At 35.1% G+C, this 18,885-nt stretch overlaps 1 pseudogene; it reads left to right on the forward strand.

Annotated features, from left to right (window-relative positions):
• The first annotated feature begins 3,817 nt into the window (after positions 1–3,817).
• On the forward strand, positions 3,818–18,859 carry LOC133671551 (serine/threonine-protein kinase TOUSLED-like; annotated as a pseudogene).
• Positions 18,860–18,885: the final 26 nt, after the last annotated feature.

The raw sequence follows: 18,885 nt of genomic DNA on the forward strand, positions 1-18,885 counted from the left end.
CATATAATATAAAAAGTTAAGATTATGTATTTTTTCTTACCTTGAAAACATATAAAAAACAAATCTGAGCTCGAGAAGATTTTTGGTTTCTAGTTGATTTTAGGTTTCGGGCTAGGTTTTTTTGCGTTTTTGTAGGCCATGGTTAGGTTTAACAAGGTTCCTTGGGTGTTAGTAAAAAACGAGTTGAAAATGAGTTTTTGAAAGGAAAAAAACAATGGACCCTCTTTTTCTGGCTACTACAGTGGCATGATTCTGGGATTTCAAACAGCACTGTATTTTTTATATATATAAATAAAAAAAGCATTAGGGCACATGAGATGTCATCTGCCCCTTTAACTTAAAAAAACATTACAGGCCCATGTGCGCAGGCCTGAACTAGTAGCTAGGCCTGCACGCAATCATACTGAGTTGGAGTTTGATTTTGCGATTGTCTGTTTTTGTTATCATATAGTTAAATAAAAAATAGTTTTGAAAAAAAAATTATAATTCTATTGGAGTCCATAACCCGGTTTACAGGCTAGTCTGAGTTGCTCGGTTTATAGGTTTGACGAGTTCACCTATTAGACCAACACACTTTTTTGTTTTGTTTTTGGTTCTTTAATTTTTTTTCTTAATTTTACCCTTCAATATTAGATTGGTTTGGAAATAAACCATTTGATTTATTTTTGTTTGCTTTCTATAATGATTATTTCTATAGGGTGGCGCTCAATTTTGTGACCATATATTTTTATCATACAATTTAAAAAAATGTGCATAAAAAAGTTATTAAACTCTATAGGGTCCATGACATGGGTCGTTGGGGGACTCAGATTCAATATATCCTCGTCTCAATAATTTTTTTTTAAAATAATTATCATATTGAAGTTTTTTTACAAGCTAAGTCATCAAGTTTGTATTTGAACCCATGAAATCAATCATTTTAGTTTGGGCTAGCTCCAACGTAATTTAGTTAAAAACTAGAGTTAGACAAATAGGTTATAAGATTTTAAAATTGACCATTAAACCAAAATTAGTTGAACCCAAAAAGGCAAATAAAATAATACATACGCAAGGTTAATTTAGTCATGTAATTTTTCGAGCTATTAATTATAATTCCAACCAAATTACAAAATGCTTAATTTTCCAAATTAATAATAATAAGAAGAAGAAGAACGATAACAAAATAATGAGCATTAGCATTTAGCCCGATGAGCTCATTCTCCCATAACTACCCTCCAAAACAACCAAACCATACTCTTCAAAGCTTCCACAATCCTGTAATGACCAAACAATATCAAAGGCTGTCATAGTAAAAAACCAACGTTAATGTTTTTGAAAAAATTTCCCGAGCTCTACCTTCTCCGTTGCTATTAATATCCAGGATTCAACCATCAACAACAGTCTACTTTCTCTCTCTATCTCTAAAAAAATAAAAAAACTTTGAAAAAATAAATGAAATTTCCACTTTCTCTCTAGAAATAGTCTTTCTGTTTTACTCTTCAAAACGCCCTCTCATGCTCTCTCATTATTATTTAAAACTCTAATTTATCATTGTTTGATTTAGTTATCGACTAAAATTAGAGAGAGAGAGAGAGAGAGAGGTGAAACTGCTAGGCGAAATGTTTGAAACGGCGATGTTGGAGTTTTTAGTGCCGGGAGATCTAGGTGACGGTGACGACTGCGATATTTGTGATCGCGGCTTACTGGTCTTTCTTGTGGAGGTGGCAGAGATGATAGTGGTGATTTAAGAGAATTCTTAACATGGCATTGATGATAAGGACAAGGATAGCTTACGGGTTATTTTTATGTTAATCTTGATTCTTATTATCTTTTTTAAACTTTGATTTTTTCATTTGATGAGATTTTTTTAATATGCCGAGATAGATTTTTGTGGTTTTTAGTTTGTTTTCATGAATTCAATTTCGTGTCAAATCTTGATATCTTAACATTATTTTTTATATGTTTTTTGGGTTTTGAATGTATAATTTGATTCTTTCTTTATTTTTATTTGATTTTTTATTGTTTTAGATAATTAGTGTTCTCGTTGTGGATTGTCTGAATGCTTGAAGATTTTTTTCATGAATATTGTGTGGGCAATGTCATTGATACTTTGAAAAAGTCCAATCTTTTTTCAAAAAATAAAATAGAATAAAATAAAACTTTGATGTGTAATTGGTTTTCGATGATTAATATTTTCAATGCAAATAGTTTGATTTCTTTGTTTGTTGTTGGTGGGAAAGTATTAATTTGGTTTCTGTCTCATGTTGTTGGGTTATTTTTTTGCAATTTCACGTGTTTCCTTGCTCTTGTGGATATCAACACTTTTACTTTCCTTGTCGATTCAAGGAAGCTTGGTGCATAATCACATTGTTGGGTTTTGGGACATTTTTGAAATTTACCAGAACACAGTAGTATGTTGATAACTTTTAGTCTGTTTATAGATGTGCAGTAGAGTGAAGACCCAATCTATTAGGGCATCCAAACATTTGGATTATGGAATATGCCTCTAACACTCAGGTTTTTTTCTTTTCATCTACCCATTTTTTACTCTCAGGTAAAGATCTTGATGTTGTTCTTAAAGCTACTCTTGTATTACCTGAAAGAGAAGCTAGGATCATTATTGTCCAGATATTTCAAGGCCTTGTATACTTGAATAAGAGAGCACAAAAGATTATCCATTATGATCTAAAGCCCGTGAATGTTTTTTTTTTTTTTTATGCATTCGGTATTGTAAAAGTTACTGACTTTGGTCTTAGCAAGATAGTGTAGGGAGATGTTGGATCCCAGGGAATGAAACTTACATCTCAGGGAGCTGGAACTTATTGGCAAGTAACACTGAAGTTTGTCATCTGTGATTTTGGATGTTGTAAATGTTTGATCTTTTGCTTCAAGAAATAAATGCACTTACAGTAAGTTCCTAGACAATTATTTCCCACTCTCTTGATAAATCTTCTCTAGTTTAGCTATATGGGCAAAATTCTGATTCCGTTTTCTTCTTTTGTAATTTTAGGTATTTGCCACCAGAATGCTTTGAGCTAGCAAGACCCCTTTAATATCATTGAAGGTATATTTCTCCCCATCAAGGACATTTAGTCATAGCCATAGCCATAGCCAAGAGAATAAAATGCATTTACTGAAACGAGAATGTCCCTATTTTTTTAGGATTCATGGTGCTTTTACTCGTTGCTCATCTGCTATTCAGTGATTGAGTCTATTTAGACCTCCATGAGAATTTCAAAGAGTTGGTTATCACATAATAAAATTGATTGCTTAAGCTTCATCTATTTAACCTTATTTAAAATGCCCTTTCTTGGGATGCAGATTGATGTCTGGTCAGTTGGAGTTCTGTTTGAAGGAACTAATTGGATCTTGGTTATTTATTAATTTTTCTTTTGAGCCTTCTTTGTTTCATCAATTTATTTGACTTTATGTGGATTCTCTATTTTTTAGACATTACCCAAGTAACCCTCACTCAAAATTATAATTATTGAACTTGACATGGTTAGAAGAATAGCTCAAAACCTAATATACGTGGGCTTTCTTTTAAATTTGAATGGACATTGACTAGTCAAACTAAGATGAAACCTAATATTATAAATTTTAAAAATTTTTATTTTCAATTATTTTTTTAAATAATATTATTTTAGGATAAATTTAGATTGTTTATTATAATTTATGAGTTTATCCGTCAACTGTGATATGAATCTTGAATTAAATTTAATAACTATGAGAAAAACGTTTTTATTCAGAATGACATAAAAGAGTGACATAAAAAGAGGACCTATTTGTATTAAAATGAAAATATTTTTATCACATATTATAATAATATGGGTATTCCTGATAGATCCATGGGGATCCCATTAGTACTTGAGAAAAAAGAAAAAAAACTATCCGTTAACAGCCTAGAAATATCAAATCGACATCACAATCCTTACGTTAAAAAACAACCCCCGTCTGTTACGCTTCCACTTCATTGATTTTGATTTACAGTACACGAAAAAAGAATTCCTTGATCTTTCAAGTTCCTCTTTTCTTTGCCTGTTAAATTCTGTATCAACAATGGAGTTCCACGGTGGAGACAAAGACAAAGTACAAGTATGGAGCGAAGAGGCAGGATTTCTTGGATCATATTATGCAGCGCACAGCGGTCAAGAAACTTGAGGCCAACTCTTAAGTAGTGCAGTACGAGAACCTAGTGGAAGAGGAAAACATGTCAAAGCATCTGATAGAGACACACCGCAAGCCCAGCGCTAAAACACACCGCTGGAGCACTATACTCAACGGCCTTAACCTGCGCACCCACCCAACCCCTAAACCATTAACTCGCCCGCTCAAACCCAGTCCTCCACTACTCCTCATCTTCTTCAAGCCAAGCCCCTTTCTAGTCGATGGAGTGACAATTTCGTAAGTTTTCTTGCTAATCTTGCTCCGCTACGCCGTGGTTTTAGTGCCTGTATTTGTTACTTAGAACTTGGGGTTTGAGACTTCGATTTTTGTATGTTCCGTAAATTTCTGGAAGTTGAAACCCTAGTTAGTAGTTAGTTTTTTTAAGCATTTATTTTTTAATCCTGGAAACTGTTTTTTTTTTTTAATTTCCTGTTTAAAAAAGTAAGAAAACTAATTTTTTAATTTTTTTAATTTAAATTAATTTTTTTCTGTCTCTAACCGTAAGAAAACTCCGCTAATGGTGTGCTGTTCTTTAATCTCTTTTATAGAAGGTGGATGATTCTGTAATTTCAGGATGTATGTAAAGCAGGTAATGTCGTGCCGGAAGTGGGAAATATAGTGTTGTTGGTGTCTCTTATTTTGCACCCTTACTAAGAATTGGATATTCTAAAGTGGGAAATGTAATGTTGAGGAGGAGAATACTTAGCAAATGGGTTCAGTTGTTGGTGTCTCTTATTTTGCACCCTTACTAATAATTGGATATTCTAAAGTGAGAAATGTAATGTTGAGGAGGAGATTAAATATGGCCTCCCAATAAAGAAATGTATAAATGGTGCAGGAAGCTTATAGAGTTGATGAAACTTGGAAAGAACAAAACATTTAACAATGTTTTAGCTTGAAGGCAATGACATTTAAGGCATGCATTCTTGCATGTCATCGGTGAAGAGTTCTGGGCCTGTTGATTTACTTGATTTAAACTTGTCAGTTAATAGCATTTGCATATGGCTTTAGGTGGAATCTTGATACTGGCATTTTTTTTTTCAGGCATTTAACCTGCTTGCTTAGTTCTCTTCATTGTGCAACCAACAATAGGCAGGGTATCCACTCATTCAGCAGTGTAACAAGTTTTTCATTAGCAGATTTGTGACCATATCTAATGCTCGTTTTCTTCTTGATGCAGAGAACCAAAATCATATCGGATCTGCTGATATCTGTTTCAAAAGAATAGAGACAAGCCAGGATTAAAGTTCACCAAGATTCCTTAAGACTTAGTAGTGTGGGTGTTATCGGGTATACTCACATCTTTTTAAGCTTGTCCTGAATGTGCTTGAATGATCTCTCTTGGTGTTCTTTGTGAGTGATAAAAGTAGAGATAAAAGATATTGATAAAAAAGACCACCAAATTAGATAATCCAGTCTGCAAGTTTTGGATTGTATAACATGCATGATGCGTTGAGGAAATAACAAAAAAACTAAAAGGATTGGTGAATCCACTGTATATCAAGAGACAACTTCCTATTCAATGGAACAGTGCAAAGTGCTTCTTGGCTGGCTTTTTTACCTCTTGCTCATTTCTTTTTGGCTGGCTTTCCGCCCTTCTATTCAGCTTATGTTGGTGGGCTTGGGCTAGGAGCATGCTTTTTTTTTTCTTGTGTTAATTTCCCTTCATTCAGCATAGGGCATTATGTTTTTTGGTTTGGGTTTCATTTGCTGGGGCTAGGATTGGGGCTGCTAGCTATTGGGTTAAGCTCATCTTCTCCTTTGTTTATGTGAATTTTTTGTGTCTCTCTCTCCTGGTTTTCGTGCACTCTTCTCTTTCTCCATCGAAGCCACCAAGAACTGAGCTGTTAGGGTAAGGTGGGATTGCTTTTGTGTCTCTATTTGCCTCGCAATGATGGCGTGACTTATCAGCCTTCTTTTTCTTCTTTTTTGTCTGGGTTTTGGCTTGCTGTTTTTGGGGGATTTGGTGCTGATCTCGAAGGCTTTTGGCTCTGATTCGTCGGTCCTTTTCGCTTTATTGATGCATTGGAATTGTTGCCCATGAAAGGTGCTCCAAGTTGGCAAGTTGTGCAGGATGTTTGCAGGTTATACAAGGTGTTTTTGTGTTGGGAAGGTGTTGATCCTACTTGAGGCTGGATTTGTTTTGGGTTACCCAATCCATCATCTCTGTTTGGGGGTTATAGGTATGGTTTTTATTTAGTTAGGTTTGGTGATGACTGATTCTCAGCTTGGTTTGGTTTGATTTGCTTTTTTATTTATTGCTATTCAGTACATCCTTGCCATGTTAAGTTAATTGAATTCAGGTTGAGCAGCACGTTAGCTAAGGCAATCATGCATTCTGCCCTAATGGTAATCTTTCCCATAATGGGCAGATGGGGTTTGACTTTTTGGATTTTTTGGGTTGTGTCTATTTGAGTCTGATTAGGAGACTTGCAGAGAAGTTCTTATGTTATCCTATCTCTTTTTTCCATTGTTTTGCATTCATACTCTCTCTTTTTCTTAGTGGTTAGCTCTACTTGGATTCCAATTGCTGTCATTTGTTTATTGTTAACTTCCAGGTTCCTATTATTCTTTCTTATCCCATTAAGAGCGCTTGTCATTTGCTCTTATTTGTTGTTGTGAGTTTGATTTTTGTAGTTTTATAAAGCTCAACTCTTTTTTGTAGCTTCCTTTCTCAGGTTTTCGGTACCTTTTGTGACTTTTTTCTGTCGCAGCCACCTGGTGTTCCATGGCTTGGGTTGCTTCTTGTTGCTCCAATTCTAAAATTGTCAGAGCGTGTATGTTTGGTGTGTAAGGATTTCCTTATCCAAAACTTGGATAGCGCAATCCCATACACCGCAACCCGTTTCAGGTTGTTTTTCATTGTGATTTATTAATTTGTTTTAAATATAATCTTATTCATTTGTTGTGTGATGAGTATTTTAAATATCTGGACTGAAGGATTATTCCCTTTTTGATGAGTGTCAATAGTCAAATTTATCTCTTGTATTGCTATCCATGCAAACAATGCACTTAAGAGCTTTTGTTCTAGGGTCCCCTTAACTTTCCCTCTAAAAAGCTACATATCCAAACTACCATCAGACTTAACCTTAATCGAATAGACCCACTTACATCCAAGTGGAGACACACCTGCAGGACAATCCACCACGTCCCAAGTCTTGTTAGTCTCAAGAGCACAGTTCCTCTTGTATGGCCTGCTGCCAGAATTGTTCTTTGACTGCCTGTGAATAACCAGTAGGAATAACAATAGAAGATAGAGTGGTTGGCAATGCAGAAGTAGTATTTTAGCATTGTTCTTTGACTATTACTTTAGCCCCTCATGGCTTGCTTGGAAATGCATGGCAGTGTATTTTAACATCGACTAATAGGAAGATTGCTACTTGTGCCTGTGAATTTTTTTTTAATGCTATGTTTTTCTTTTCCTTTAAGATTTCTCTGAACTATTTATCATTGACGTGAAATATGCTTTTCTGCCTTAAACATAATGTTACAAAATGGAATTCCTTGGCCATAGATATCCGAGGAGGTGTTTAAGCAGTGTTAGATTATCTTGACATTCAATTTGAAGACTCTTTATCCAGGATCTAAACTGTATTGTTTCATTTTATTTCCCGAAGCAAGGTAGCCCTTATATATTTCTGTCCTTTTCTCATGTGGAGGAGGCTCGGAGTAAGATTTCTTAAAATCAGTAAAGATGTATAATGAGGTGTTGAATTGAATGCCTATGAGGAGTCCAAGGACTTGGAGAAGGTGCTCAAAGATCTTATGAAAGAAGTTCAAGCATTGAGCAGAGAGAAAGAGGAAGCAAAGAAATGACAAACATAAGCGATAAAAAAGCAGACAGAGCTTGAGCTTGATGTGAAAGACCTGCTAGAGAGAATTTCAGGACATAGCCAAGCAAAGGTATCAAACTCTAACAAAGAGAAAAATGCTAATTATTTTTTGGGGATGAATGTTGAATGCTTTTATTTAGCATGTGCTTTGCTTTCAGGACGCTGCTATGATTTAACATGTGCTATGCTAAAATGTAAGGGTATCTCATCAACTAAAATTTTCCACATATTACTACCTAAGCTATAATTTTAGTTGAAAGTGCCTCACATTAGGTTTTTGTCGTCTATTGCAATAAACTAATGCATACACCTAACATGGTAGATAATAATACAACATAGTCTAGTACATGGACAATCTGCAAATAAGTAATTAAAACATCATTATTTAAGAATTATTTGGCATATGTCTTTGGCTATGAGTAACTATCTGAATCTTTTGTGGCATTCCAAGTTACTGCCATATTTCTGATATGCTTTCTGACAGGCCTCTTGCTTGCTGTCATGCATGCCTGTATGCTGATGGGTGTATGGTAATATATTGCCCCAAAAGTTTATGTATATTCGTTGCTAACTCAGGTGCGTGACTTTTTGGAAGAAAATAGTTTATTATCATTTATTATTGCCACCTGTTGCACTAGAGGTGATAGACTGATGTTGCACTGATGTGTCGTGGCCTCAAACTCCAGAAAAATAATTTTCAGATTTTAAATCACCGATATGCCCTTTTAACCCTTCTTGGGAAAGGAGGATTTAGTGAGGTTTACAAAGTCAGAACTTCGGCAAGTATTCATTTGATAATAGAAACATTAACCTTTGCTTGTTTGATGAAAATTCATATTTACCATGTCAAGAGTATACATGATTCTGTTGCCAAAGCATGTACTTTTGCAGTGATTTGAAATGAGAAATTTCCGGGAGGCTTATGATTTGGTGGAGCATAGGTATGTTGCATGTAAGTTACATGGTCTGAATGTTAATGGAGTGAGGATAAGAAACAAAGTTACATCCAGCACGCACGCGAGAGTACAATATTCACAAGACCTTGGTGTATAATCACATTGTTCGGCTCTGGGACATTTTTGAAGTTGACCAGAATACATTCTGCACTATCTTAGAGTACTGTAGTGGTATGACATTAAACTCGACAACTATCAGTTTGCTTATAGATAGTAGAGTGAAGACCTAATCTATTACGACATCTAAACATTTGGATCATGGAAACCTCTAACACTCAGGTTGTTTTTCTTTTCATGTACCCATTTTCTACTCTCAGTTAAAGATCTTGATGCTGTTCTTATAGCTACTCCTGTATTACTTGAAAGAGAAGCAAGGATCATTATTGTCCAGATATTTCAAGGCCTTGTATGCTTGAATAAGAGAGCAGAAAAGATTATTCTTTATGATCTGAAGCCTGGGACTGTTCTTTTTGATGAATTCAGTATCGCAAAAGTTACTGATTTTGGTCTTAGCAAGATAGTGGAGGAAGATGTTAGATCCCAGGGAATGGAACTTACGTCTCAGGGAGCTGGAACTTATTGGCAAGTAACACTGAAGTTTGTCATCTGTGATTTTGGATGTTGTAAATGTTTGATCTAAATGCACTTGCAGTAATTTCCTAGACAATTATTTCGTACTAAATCATCTCTAGTTTAGCTATATGGGCAAAATTCTGATTCCGTTTTCTTCTTTTGTAATTTTAGGTATTTGCCACCAGAATGCTTTGAGCTCAGCAAGACCCCTTTAATATCATCGAAGGTATATTTCTCCCCATCAAGGACATTTAGTCATAGCCATAGCCAAGAGAATAAAATGCATTTACTAAAATGAGAATGTCCCTATTTTTTTAGGATTCATGGTCCTTTGACTCGTTGCTCACCTGCTGTTCGTGATTGAGTTTATTTAGACCTCCATGAGAATTCCAAAGAGTTGGTTATCACCGTATATAATTGACTGCTTAAGCTTCATCTATTTAACCTTCTTTAAAATGCCTTTTCTTGGGATGCAGGTTGATGTCTAGTCAGCTAGAGTTCTGTTTTACCAAATGCTCTTCGGCAGACACCCTTTTGGGCATGACCAAACTCAAGAACGAATACTATGCGAAGACACAATTATAAAAGCTTGCAGGGTTAAATTCCTTACAAAGCCTACTATCTTAAATGAGGCGAAGGTGAGTTTGATTTGAGTTTGGTAGTTTTCACAGCATATTTTCTTAGGTCTTATTCTCACAGCAACAGTGGATGATGATTTTTGTACGTGCATCTGATGGATTACATGATTTGATTCGTCAATGTCTGACCTATAACCAAGCAGAGAGACCAAATGTTTGGACCATTGCTCAAGATCCATATCTTACATATTTAAAGAAGTGAAGAGTGTACACAGTCATCAGAAACTATTGGAGAAATGTAACTAGATCAGAAACTAAATCCCATGAAATGTATAATTCCTGCATCTTCTGCAAGAAATTGTCCATCTAGTAATCTAGTGCACCGAGATTCATGCTGAGAAAGCATGGTAGTTCCATAAATCTGTCATTTATTAAAAGTATGGTCATTTAATATTATATCATCACTTTGTCATCATGCATGTGTTTGTGTGGAATCCTTTTGAAATCATGAAAGTCTGGAAATGTTAACACTGTATAGATAGTTATATGTTAAAGATGTTGGGAGGTTGAAAAGAGCACCTTATGGGAGTTAAAAGTGGGGGAGCGAGGATCAAGACGGGGATGGGGGATGCATTTCTTTGTTGCAGTTCCTAGTTTTCAGGAACTGATTGGATCTTGGTTATTTATTAATTTTCTTTTGTGCTTTCTTTGTTTCGTCAATTTATTTGACTTTGGCTTGATCAATTTAAAGTGGGCTACCTTGTGCTTTCTCTTACAAGTGTGTTCTGCAGTTGGAGATAACGGACCTGACAAGAATATATTTTTTTTTCATTGTGAGTGATCACGTCCTTGATTTGTTTTTGGTGGTCGTTTTCAATAAACTTTTATTGGAGTTAATTGATATCAAAATTCTGTTATGGGCATACAGTACGTTTCTTTAGTAGCCATTCGTTTTGTATTGAGTGATCTCTTCCACAACCTATGCAATTATGACAGGCATCAACTACTCGATGTATGTTTCATCATACACTATCTCATTTCCAATCTATGAGATTGAGGTATTTTCTCAATGTCACCCTTGTAAGTTTGTATTCTAATGATTGCTATTATTTAACAGGGAGGTGCAGGACATCAAGTTTTATTTGCTTTCGTTGAGATTGTGTTGATAATTCCAACAATCACATCCCGGTAATACTTCATAACCCACTTCCTTTTCTTTTTCTGAGGTATGAAGTGTAAATAATGGTCCACATCTTATTATGAAAAGAGAAGGATCCTGATTTTTATAATCGTTTTTTTCTTCTTCTAACATATAAGCTTATCTTTATCTTTACAAATCTTCTCCCACAATGCTCCAGAATTTCTTTTGAATTAGTTGTTCTGTCACGAGGCATAATTTTATTTGAGTAGTTCAGAAAGTCAAACTTTGGCCACGAATTCATTGGTATAACAATCTAGGATTCTGCCACTATCCTTTAATCCATGCATGAAATTGGAAACGTTGTAATGCTTTACGGAAGAACTAGAGGGGGAAACAGAGAAGTGCTTTATATTTGCAGCCATACAATTATTTTCTATATTTTCTTCATCCCTCCCGACCTTAGAAGATGAAAGGAAACCTGATTACTCTTTTCTTATTCTAAAGTGCTCAATCTATGTGTTGTTCTTTGTGAATATTTTTATCACAGAGATCAACCAATTTGGTTAATTTTTGTATTAGGTTGTTGTCTTCAATTACTACCTCTTGGAATCTTCAACTTTATCGATCTCGGCGGGTCGCTTCAACTTAACTGCTATCATGCCTAGTCCTCAATCTTCTGGCTTCCTAAATGGGTTGGGTTGGGTTGGAAGTCTCTATTTCAGTTGTTCAATGTCCATATCAACCAAGCAGGACCATCTTCACTGTTGATGGCCACCTCAAATAGCAAGTTGCTAGCATGGCTATTTTTTTATAGTAAATGGATGGCTATATTGTTGCGTGTGAGAGTCATGAGAGAATTCATTAAGAGTAAAAATTTGATTGGTGGTTCCATGATGCTATGTTATTTTAACATGACTGCAAAATGCTTTATGTAATGTCCCCTAGATCCATTTTACTTTTTCCTCATAAAGATATTGTTGCATATAGTGTGCGTTCAACTGTCGTTTTCTTCTTGTCCTCTCATTTGTTAAGCATGTTTTCACCTATCAATAGGTTGATAAGGAGGAATTGCATCTCTGTAGAACAATTGCTTCTCCATAGAAAAGAATCTATGTTCTTTATGCACTCTATTTCTCATTGCCTTTTGCTTTGTTTCTAGAAGATCAATGATATAAAGTCTAATCATTTTTAGGAAAACTGAAGTTATGAATTTAGTGGAAAGTGGTGGGTTCTCTCGCTCCAATCCATACTATGTAGTGCAGCAAGGAATGGTTTGATTCTTTGAACCTTTTGTTATTGCTTAATTTTCCTAAAAACTATGTATATTCTTTTCCTACTAATTTTTAAATTTCCTTTCTGTTTCTCATGATTCTTAATAGATACCATCATTGACATTGATGAAAGACTCTGAGTGTGTTGATGTATTCAAATAAATTGGTGGCATAGACCCCGCGACAGTTTAAAAATTATGCAGGCAACAGGTAAGGAAGGGATAATTGAGTTGGGTTTTCTTTCGAGAATGTTTTCAGCGTGTATAATTTTATTTTTTGTGGTAACCAGGGAATGAAATAAAGCAAATAATTCTAGTTGTTCAGTACTTTGATGAGAGGCTGAAGGAAATGGATGAAGACAGAAGAGTTGAGAAAATATCAGCAGCTTGACAAGCAGCGAAAATGTCTAGAATATACTATTTATGATAAGGAACTCCATGATGCTCGACAAAAATTATTGAGGTCAGTACCTGTAAGATGCTTGGACATGCATAAAAGTTTATTCATGTAGTGCTTTTATGAATCTCGTAGAATGTTGCCCAAGATTAGTAGTTGACTTACAAGGACAGGCATGCTAGTAGCTGACAGAGGAAAATAAATTAAACCAGTCATTATAGATGTTCCTTATCCTTTATTTGTGTGTTTATTACAAAATAATTTTGGAGTTTTGAACAATGAACTGCAAGGTGATCTTAATTCTTATGTGGAAAATAAAATGTTCGACAGTTATGGTATCCTTTATCAGGCTCTTGTTTCTAAACTACTTTTGAAAACTATAGGATGAGTGATTAGCACTGCAATCCAGGAATTAAACATGAAATTGATAATGTTGACGGCAAAATGCTGTGATGTGAATGGCTAGTTGCCATACAATGAGTTCTGCAGAAAGATTTAAGGTCTAGTATTTCTCATTCTTACTGATTGTTGGAGACTTACTTTAGCTCCTCATGGCTTGCTTGGTAATGGCAATGTATTTTAGCATCGATTATTTGGAAGATTGTTGCTTTTGCCTGTGTTTTTCTTTTCCTTAAAGGGTTCTCTGGGCTGTTTATCATTGGCATGAAATATGCTTTTCTGCCTTCAAAATAATGTTACAAAATGGAAATCCTTTGGCCATAGTTATTTGAGGAGGTGTTTAAGGAGTGTTAGGCTGTCTTGATATTCAATTTGAAGACTTTATCTATGATCAAAACTGTATTGTTTCATTTTTTTTTCCCAAGGCAAGGTAGTGCCCTTGTATATTTATTTGTCCTCTTCTCATGTGGAGGAGGCTCGGAGCAAGATTTCTTCAAATCAGCTAAGATGTATAACGAGGTGTTAAATTGAATGCTCAGGAGGAGTCCAAGGGCAGCAGAGAGAAAGAGGAAGCAGAGAAACGATAAACAAAAGCGATAAAAAACTTGACAGAGAGAATTTCAGGATATATCCAAGCCAAGGAATCAAATTCTAACAAGGAGAAAAATGCTAATTATTTTTTAGGGTTAGAGAATATTAAATGAATGCTTTTATTTAAAGTGTGTTATGCTTTTGAGGATGATGCTACGAAGCAACTCGATATTCTACAGAGAGAAATACAGGATGCCTATGAGGAGTCCAAAGACTTGGAGAAGGTGCTCAAAGATCTTACAAAAGAAGTTCAAGAATTCAGCAGAGAGAAAGAGGAAGCAGAGAGACGAAAAACAGAAGCAATAAAAAAGTAGACAGAGCTTGAGCTTGATGTGAAAGACCTGCAAGAGAGAATTTCTAGATATATCCAAGCTAAGGTATCAAACTCTAACAGAGAAAAATGCTAATTATTTTTTGGGGATAAAGAATGCTAAATGCTTTTATTTAAAGTGTGGTATGCTTTTAGGATGATGCTATGAAACATCTTGATATTCTACTGCGAGAAATACATGATTCTTTGAAGGATCTTGACAGTATTATTCCCTTATACGAATAACAAGTTACAATGGAAAATGGTATCACAAAGATGTAAGCCCGATAATTTAAAAGTTTGTTCATGCTTTTGTTTGCTGCACATGGACCAGGTGCTATTGTTCTGTCTGCCCTTAGAATTGTCAGATTGCTTGGTGTTAGTATATTGGTTTTAGTCTTGACCAGTACTTAAAGTGAACATGCCAAAGATTAGATTGCATTCAGATTCTATCTAGGGTAAGCTGCAAAGCCATTACCTCTGACATATAAATAAGGCCTTGGATCAGTCATGATGTCAAGTCAGTAAAAATTGTTTGCTGATAGATTTATTCATTAAAAAGTTTCAGTTTCTGTTTCCGTTTCCGTTTCCGTTTCTTTTCTTTTCCAAATTTCTTGTTTTCCTTTATACCCACCCATGAAGTGTATTTTCTTTCTTTATCTTGATGGTCTATGCCAAGAAAAGGCACTTTTATGTGGTAGATGGGCTTTTGCTATGTGCAGTATCTTTCTTTCATAAACGGTTTTTGGCAACTTGCAGTATAATGGAGCATGAAAAGCATCTTAGCGTCCTTTATCAGGCAACCCAATTTTCCAATAAAGCTGCCCGTGACAAATGGCTGCAATATGAAATTGTCTTTGGTATGGTAGATGGGCTTTTGCTATGTGCAATATTTTTCTTTCATAAACGGTTTTTGGCAACTTGTAGTATAATGGAGCATGAAAAGCATCTTAGCATCCTCTATCAAAAACAAGTTCGCGCAACCCAATTTTCCAGCAAACCTGCCCGTGACAAATGGCTGCAATATGAAAATGACTTTGGCTTGATCCATTTAAAATGAGCTATCTTGTGCTTTCTGCAGTTGGTGGTAAAGGATTTGACAAGAATTTTTTTTTTCATTGTGAGTGATCGTGTCCTTAATTTTTTTTTTTTGTTGGTGTCCTTTTCAATAAACTTTTATTTGAGTTAATTGATACAAAAATTCTGTTATGAGCTTGTAGTATGTTTCTTTAGTAGCTATTTGTTTTGTATTTAGTGATCTCTTCCAAAACCTACGCAATTAATGATAAACATCAACTACTCCATGTACGTTTCATCATGCACTATCTCATTTACAATTAATGATATTGAGGTATTTTCTCAATGTCACCCTCTTAAGTTTGTATTATGATGTTTGTTGTTATTTAACAGGTAGGTGCAGGGCATCAAGTTTTATCTGCTTTCATAGAGATTGCGTTTAATAATTCCGACAATCGCATCTCCGTAATACTTCGTAACCTACTTCCTTTTTCTTTCTGATGTGTGGATAGATGTCACCCTTTTAAGGTTGTATTCTAATGATTGCTGTTATTTAACAGGTCGGTGCAGGGCATCAAGTTTTATATGCTTTGGTAGAGACTATGTTTGATAATTCCGACAATCGCATCCCGGTAATACTTCATAACCTACTTCCTTTTTCTTTTTGATGTGTAGAGGATCAATAATGGTCCAGATCTTATTACAAAAGGAGAAGGATCCTGATTTTTATGTTCACATTTTTTCTTCTTCCAACATATGAGCTTATATTTATCATTACAAATCTTCTCCCACAACGCTCCAGAACTTCTTTTGAATTATTTGTTCTCTGATGAGGCTTAATTTTATTTGAGAAGTTCAATAAGTCAAATTATGGCCGCCATCGATTGAGATAACAATCTAGGATTCTGCCCCTATCCTTGCATCCATGCATAAAATTGACAAACTTGTAATGCTTTACGGAAGAACTAGGGGGAAAATAGAGAAATGCTAGGATTCTGCCTGTATCCTTGCATCAATGCATAAAATTGGCAAACTTGTAATGCTTTATATTTGCAGCCATACAATTTTATTTTATTTTTGTCATCCCTCTCGACCTTTAAAAGATGAAAGGAACCTGGTTACTCTTTTCTTATTCAAAAGTGCTCATTCTTTGTGTAGTTCTTTGTGAAGTCTTTTATCATATAGATTAACCAAGGAACCTGAAATGTTGTCTTCAGTTGCCGGCTTGACTATCTTTGTTATAGTAAATGTTCGCTACACTTTTTTGGGTTTGCTTGGTATTGAAATTTATATATTGTTATGTGTGCAAGTCATGAGAGAATTCTGTGAGAGGAAGAAATTGATTGGTGCTTCTTTGTTGCTATTTTATTTTAATATGACTGCAAATTGCTTTATACAATGTCCCTTGGATCCATGTTACCTTTCCTTATAAGAGAAATTGTTACATATGGCGTGCATTCATTTGGTGTTTTTTTCTTGCCCTCTCACTTGTTAGGCATATGCTTTCACAATTGGTTGATTAGGAGGAATTGCATCTCCATAGAACAATTGGTCTGAAAAAGGATGAGTATTTTTTGGATGGAAAGCACATCACGTTCATCTATGTTTTTTATGCACTCTATTTCTCACTGCCTTTTCCTTTGTTTCTGGAAGATCAATGATTGAAAGTAATAATTTTTAGGAAAATGGAAGTTATGAATTTATTGGAAAGTGATGGGTTCTCTTGCTCCAATCTATACTATGTAGAGCAGTAAGGAAAGGTTTAATTCTTTGAACCTTTTGTTATTGCTTAATTTTCCAAAAAATTATGTATATTATTTTCCTACTGATTTTAAAATTTCCTTTGTTTCTCGTGACAATGATAGCATCATTAACATTGATGAAAGACTTTGAGTGTCTTGATTTATTGAAAGAAATTAGTGGCACTCAAGTGCATGAAGAGAGACGCCATGAAAGAATATTTGATTCCTTGAACCTTTTGTTAGTGCTTAATTTTGCTAAAATTTATGTATATTCTTTTCCTATTGATGTTTAAATTTTCTTTGTGTTTCTTGTGACACTTAATAGATAGCATCATTGACATTGTTGACAGACTCTGAGTGTCTCGAGTGTGGGATGCCGTGAAAGTTTGAAAATTATTCCGGAAACATTCAGGAAGGGATAGTTGAGGCGGGTATTCTTCTGTTGATGGTTTTTTAGTGTGTATAATTTTATTCTCTGTTAAACAGGGATCAATAGAAAACAAATAATTCAAGTAGTTCAGTACTTGGATGAGAGGCTGAAGGACCGGTATGAAGAGAAAAGGGAGCTGAGAAAATATCAGCAGCTTGACAAGCAGCGAAAATCTCTAGAATATACTATTTATGATAAGGAACTCCAATGAGCTCAACAAAAATTATTGGAGGTCAGTAGCTGTTAGATGTTTGGACATGCATAAGGTTTCTTCATGTAGTGATTTTATGAATCTCGCAAAATGTGCACCAAATTGTTAGTTGAAGCATCGAAGGATAGGCATGCTGGTGAAAATAAGGTTTCTTCCACTAGTTGTTGTTTCTTGTCCTTTATGTGTGTATTTATTACAAGATAATTGGAGTTTTAAACAACGAACTGAAGGGTGAGCTTAATTCTTATGTTAAAAATAATTTGTTTGACAGTTATGTTATTCTTTATCAGGTTCTTGTTTCTAGACTAGTTTTGGAAACTGTTGGATTTATAATCAGCACCGCAATCCAGGAATTAAACATTAAATTGACAATGTTAAGGGTAGAATGTCGTGAAGTGTGAATGGCTAGTTGCCATACAATGAGTGTTGTATAAAGATTTAGGTATAGTATTTCTCATTCTTATTCAGTGTTGGAGACTTTTACTTTAGCCCCTCATGGCTTTCTTGGAAGTGGCAGTGTTTTAGCATCAACTAGTAGGAAGACTTGTGCTTGTGCTGTGATTTTTTTGATGCTGTGTTTTTTCTTTTCCTTCAAGATTTCTCTAGACTGTTTAACATTGGCATGACATATGCTTTTCTTCTTTAAAAATAATGTTACAAAATGGAAATCCTTGGCCATAGTTATATCAAGTGGTGTGTTAGATTGTCTTGACATTCAATTTCAAGCCTCTATCCAAGATATAAATTGTATTGTTTCATTTTTTTCTCTTGAGGCAAGGTAGTGCCCTTATATCTTTATTTGTCTCCTTCCAGGTGAAGGAGGCTCGAAGCAAGGTTTCTGAAAAATTAGCTAAGATGCATGATGAGGTGTTGAATGCCCATGAGGAATCCAAGGACTTGGAGAAGGTGCTCAAAGATCTTACAAAAGAAGTTCAAGCATTGAACATAGAGAAAGAGACAGTAGAGAAACGAGAAATAGGAAGCGATAAAAAAGCAGACAGAGCTTGAGCTTGATGTGAAAGACCTGCAAGAGTCCCTAGAGTGTGTTTTCTTTCCTTATCTTGATGGTTCTGTCTATGCCAAAATAGCAATTGATATGGTAGAATGACTTTTGCTTTGTGCAGTATCTTTCTTTCATAAACAATTTTGGCAACTTGCTGTGTAATGGAGCGTGAAAAGCAGCTTAGCATCCTTTATCAAAAAACAAGGTTGGGCAACCCATTTTCCAGCAAAGCTACTCGTGAACAAAGGCTGCAAAAGGAAAATGATGATTTACAACGTCTTTTTTCTT

This window comes from Populus nigra, chromosome 13, assembly GCF_951802175.1.
Source record: "Populus nigra chromosome 13, ddPopNigr1.1, whole genome shotgun sequence".
Classification (NCBI taxonomy): domain Eukaryota; kingdom Viridiplantae; phylum Streptophyta; class Magnoliopsida; order Malpighiales; family Salicaceae; genus Populus; species Populus nigra.